At 45.0% G+C, this 5,450-nt stretch overlaps 1 protein-coding gene across 4 annotated transcripts in view; it reads left to right on the top strand.

Moving 5' to 3' along the window:
- Positions 1 to 180: 180 nt before the first annotated feature.
- Positions 181 to 5,450, top strand: part of ASB7 (ankyrin repeat and SOCS box containing 7) — a 41,289-nt gene continuing 36,019 nt past the window's right edge. For 2 of the 4 annotated variants that reach the window (XR_008446556.1, XM_054043088.1), the window contains exons 1-2: positions 181 to 324; positions 2,528 to 2,729. The gene's annotated coding sequence lies outside the window, so the exon portion shown is untranslated. The remainder of the gene's footprint in view (positions 325 to 2,527; positions 2,730 to 5,450) is intronic. The other 2 variants (XM_054043090.1, XM_054043089.1) reach the window with 1 other exon arrangement.

The following is a 5,450-nucleotide window of genomic DNA, read 5'->3' as shown; positions in this document are numbered from 1 at the left end:
CCACCGGGCTTTACGGCATTTGGGAGGGGAGATGGGCGGAGTCGCCCAAACCCCGCCACCCAACCCGGCGCGGCGGTGGTTTACGGCTCGGGGCGGGACTATGGCTGCGGCAGCTGATTGGCTGCGGTGGGGGTCAGCCCCTGCCCAGTGACCCCGGAGTGAGGAGGGGGGCGGCTCAGTCAGTGCAAAGTGTCCCCACAACGCCCCCGGCTGGGTCTGCGGCTCCCCCCACCCCTGAGCCAGTGCCAGTGGGGGGAGCGGCGGCGGAGCGGCCGCCGGTCCGGTCCGGTCCGGTCCCGTCCCGTTCCCCTCAGGAAGAGACAGGTAACAGCCGGGGGGCTAAAGCCCTGCTTGCCCCGAGACTCCGTCATGGGGGCGCCTGCCCCAGCCACTGCTACGGGAGGGCTAAGCCCCCTCCCCTCCCCCCCCCGCCCGCCCGCCCCGAGGCTGCGCGCTAGGGGCTGCTCCCCCTGCCCACTCCCACGGGACTTTGCTGTGGGTGGGGGGAGGGGAATAGACTGCAGCCCCATAGGGCTGCTGGGGGGTCATTAGCCCATCCCCCTGGATACTGGTCTTGGGCGGCTCCCCCCCCTTCCGCCCCGTGATTCCTTTGACACTTTGGTATGGGGGGGCTCACCCCCGCTCTGCCCCATGGTTCCTTTGAGACTGCTCTTGAGGGGGAGGGCTATCCCCCCTGCCCCATGGTCCCTCTGAGACTCTGCTATAGAGGGGACTAGCCCATTCCACACCTGCCCTCACCCCCCTGACTCATTTGAAGGAGACGTACTTCTCTCCTCCCACTGTATACCTTGCCCCCACTATCCTCCCAAGACTGTTTTGGAGAAGAACAAATCTGCCCCATGCCTCCCCCCCTTTGATCCCTCCTTGGATACTCAGTTATAGGGGGTTCCCTTCCCTGCCCCCACTGTCCCCTTTCAGATACCTTGAAATAATCTGTTTTGTACATTGCTCCCCTCCCCACCTTTCACCCTCTTCCCCACTCTCGGGGGTCTCACAACAAATTTTTTGGTGGCCTCAGAGTGTGGTCACTAACTCTTGGTGGTGGCCACTATGACAATTTTTCTAAAATATTTAATTAACTTTAGGAAAAAATATAGAAAAATCCATGTCCAAATCATAGTAATTTAGGTAATGTAGGTTTTTTTTAACAGACTCAATAATAACAACAATGTACAGTTTTCTCTATTCTTTACTGGACTTAAATAGAATAGAAACACAAATAAGGTGCTTTGCATGTTCTTGTCTTTTATTGTTGTTTCTTTTTTTTTTTTTTTTTGGTTGTGGTTTTTTTTTAGACATGCTAGCTAGTAAGTCTGCTTCTGTGAATAGTGATATTTGTATGTTTGTTAATATCACTTTTCACAGCAGCAGACTTGTTAGCTAGTTGGGAGGCAGTGAAAAGTGATATTAACATACAAATATCACTTTCCACAGCACACTTACTCAACCCTAGCAACTGGGAGACAAATTAAGCCTTAGATGGGGAAGTGGGAAGGGAGGTAGTAGGGCCAGGGGTGATGGGATGGATTGGTGAAGGGCTGGTGGCGGCATGGGGGCTGGGGCAATTGGGGGATGAGCCCGAAGCCCAGTGGCTAGGGGACGGAGCCTGTCTCTGTGCAGCCAAAGCCCAGAGACATGGTCGTAGCCGATGGCCAGAGCCCGCTCACAGCCGCTGTTGAGTGGACAGAGCCTGCTGCCCACCACCCCAAGGTTGAAGCCGGAAGCCCGAGCCCCACCACCCCCGCCCGGGAAGATAGGGAACTCGCACCGGATGTCTGCTCTTCCGCCCTTTGTGTTTCCAGAGTGGGGGTAGGGTCCAACCTTGTGGCCCCAGGGGAGGGGCTGCTCCCTCCTCCCCAATCAATGCCCAGGAGGCTGTGGCCACGAGAAAACCTCTGTGGCTGCATGTGGCCACCAGGGGCTGCATTTGCGAAATGCTGTTCTTGATTTTGGTTAGGAAAGACGAGCACTATCATCCTGAGCCCATTTTCTGCTCTCAGATGTTTCTACCATTTCTTTTACCACCCACCATCACCCTGACATTCTGTTCTGGGCCATCTGCCTTCAGACCTCGAAACCATGTCTGGTGGCTAACCTTCTCCCCATGTCCTACCTTTCTTCCTCAGAGCTCCTGAGACTCTGCTGTTGGGGAGGAGGGGGCGGGCAGTGGTTCGCTTGCTGCTCCTTTTAATTCCTCTGAAGCTGTGATTTGTGGGTTATTCTCTGCCCACCCTTTAATGGTCCTTGTCCCTTACGTCAATCCCAATGAGACTGTACTTTGAGGAGACAGACTATCCTGCTGTTTTTCTAACCCCATTCAAACCCTAAATATTCTCTATGGATTACCCCTCCTTTTCAATTTCCACTTTGTGGCAATACCCTTTGCTTCCTCTCTCTCCATTCTCCCTACTCCAACCGTGACAGTGTTTTGGACATGAACACCCTTTATCCTTCACTTCTCATTCATCTAACATTGCATAGCTCAGTTCTACCTCTCTCTTTTCAGGCTCAAGCTGCCTCAGGGGAGACTTGCAAGCTGTGAATCTGAAGGAGACGATACAGACAGTAAGAAAAAGTGAAAGTAGTACTCAATATAAAAGTGATAATCCACCTTCACTCTTCTCTCATATCTCAGGCCATCTCTGCACTTCCACCCTTGTCTGGATGTTTGTGGAACCCTTTCTTGTTGGTTCTAGTGACTCATTTATGTGAGTATGCAAGATTAGGTTTCCCCCTTCTCTAAAAACTAATTGCTGTTTGGCTTGAAAAAGTAAAATAACTTTGCAGTACCGGGAATGAACTTCTTCCCTTCTCTGTGTATTGTTCTGCGTTTTGCATTATCATTTGCTAAATATAGCACATATTTACTTACTTTTGTGGGCTGCGGCTTCGAGATCTTTTGTGGCTTCTCTCTTTAAGAATTTTATAAAAACTCCCTGTCAATTGTTAATTGGGTCTCCTTATTTAAAAATAAATAAAAATTGTATACATCCCTCCCTTTGTCTTACTTCTGACCTGTACACACAAAGGAAACCTTCCATAGTAACTGCAGTGATTGGGAATCATTACTAACATAGGTTATAGTAAATGCATTTTGATGGCTTACTTACAATTATGTCTGTAATTCTTAATGTGTATATGTGCAGATTGTATTGCAATTAGTTTGTGAACACTGAATACTAATCCATCAATTGATTGTTTACAAGTTCAGACCTTCTTGATGTATCTTGGCCTTTGCAGACTTAGTCACAGAAGAATCAAATATTATTGTTCGTTGCAACTCAAAATGCTATTGGGAAGTGTTTGTTTTTACACAAATTCAAAAATGTTTTGATAGCAAAGGATTTACAAGGGTTTAGATAAACAAGGGAGGGTGACAGTTGGAAGAGATAAAGCTGCCTTAGTATATAGTTTTGTTAAATTTATTATTTTTTCTGCCAGAAATTCTGGCTAGATATTTATAAGTAACTTAACCATTTGCATTGTTTCTGATGATATTGAGTGTTTGAGCTTATATCTTATTTAAATGATTTTCAGGACTATTTGCAGTAAAATCTTCTTACATAGAAATCATTCCTGTTGTTGGTTGGCTAATTGCACAGGGCAATAAGTGTACTTTACAAACAAATAATACTATGCCCCTATCCCAAATTATTTGCAATCCAAATAGATATTACATGGTGAGTAATGTTAGGGTGGTAATAAGAATTGCACAGAGTCAGGGGGAAAATAGAGAATATGAGCATTGCAGCAATAAGATTGAGACTGCTTCAGTCAGTAGTGCATGTGTCTTGAGAATTCAGTGGTGTGTGTGCAAATACTGTTACTATGAGAATAAGGGTAAGTTTGATAGGCTGAGAGAGTGGAAGTGGTTGTGAGGAGGAAGTTTCTTTTGAAGGAAAGAGATAAAAGAAGAGAGGAGTGGCTCAGGGGTAGGGGTCTACATGGAAGAAGGTATGAGTAGGAGACAGATGTTATTGGCCCATCTTAAAGCCTAGACCAGATTTACATGAAAGTTGTAGATGATAATTGGAAAGGATTTCCGAAGTACTCTGGAACCATCCCTTTCGTAGTATGCTCCAGTTGATGGAGTTCCTGGTTATATTTCTTTTCATTGTCAATCTACATCTAAATATGTCCTCTCCTTATTCAAAACATTTATACGTTTCATTTATCTTAAGAGGAGCTGTGCACTGTGATAGAGAAAAAGGAAACCGAATTGAATACGTTTAAAATCATTGTTATAATCCAAGTTAACTGGTAACATACAATAGCATAGCTTCTAGGTCTATCTATATTAGGAAAATGACCCACGGTTGACACTGGTTTTCTGAAGAATCCTCTTAAGACAATCTTGAAATTGCAAGTTTAGATGAGGCTAAGCTTTTCCACCGTTATATAAAGTATCAATACTGCTAGAGTCTACTGCACGTTCTGAAATGTGTTGAAAAGGGTTTGACCCAGTCTTCACTAGCACTCATATTTTTTTCAGCACCAGTTTCAGAGGGGGTAGGCTGTACTTTTTGCTGACAACACTGGTTAACAATTGATCACTTTCCTAGTATAGATGGATTCTTAGTGCATGTTGCCCGTGGTCAAACATAATTGTTATATATCAACGGCTAAACAAAAACTTAACAGCCATGCAAGTCAAATAAGATTTAGAAGATGATTTTCGAAAAGTACAACGAGGAAGTACTCTGTTACCGGTCATTCATGGTTATGGTGTACGATCAAAATCATACGCTTACTGCTATAGAATGTGCTTGCTGCATATATTCAGTGTGCACCCATGGGCTTTTCTACATGAGGGAATCTTGCACCGGTGTAATTTCACTGATGTTGCTAGGCTGGTGCAAACCTCCAGCATAAATGTGCTGTATTTTTTGTTCAAATCCTTAGTTCTTTGGGATTCATTCATACGGTGAACAAGCATTGATTTTTGTTTGTGGGGCTCCTTTTTTAACATAAAATACTAATTCAGCAAAGTTTGTGACAAGTACAGTTTTGTGAATGTGATCACTATCAATCAGGGAATTAGCTGACAATTGAAACTTCATTGGTTGTTGGGACAAGTAATGAAGCAGGGTTAGAAACTGAAGGCCAAATCAGGATCTCTGTACTACAAGTACAGCTATTTCCTAGGTAGAAGGAAGACTGCGCACGTAGGCTTACAGGATAAATAGATTTTTTTCTGTTGTGCTTTCTAGTTGTATAAAACTACCTTTTTTGTTTTTCTTATGGTGGACTCTTAGAAACTGGAAGACTTGCTGACTGAGACGGTCTTCCATTGTTGAGCCCTCAGCATTAGCTTCCAGAATTGTATTATGAATTAAAAACTGTTGTGTTATCCACCCAAGTGGTCCATTGTACTGTTTCCATTCAGGTTTTTAGGACGTTCTAAAATGAGCCTCTGAGCAAATATAAAT

Source organism: Malaclemys terrapin, chromosome 10, assembly GCF_027887155.1.
Source record: "Malaclemys terrapin pileata isolate rMalTer1 chromosome 10, rMalTer1.hap1, whole genome shotgun sequence".
NCBI lineage: Eukaryota > Metazoa > Chordata > Testudines > Emydidae > Malaclemys > Malaclemys terrapin.
Note: the sequence above shows the minus strand (reverse complement) of the source record. Positions and strands in the feature narration are given on the sequence as shown.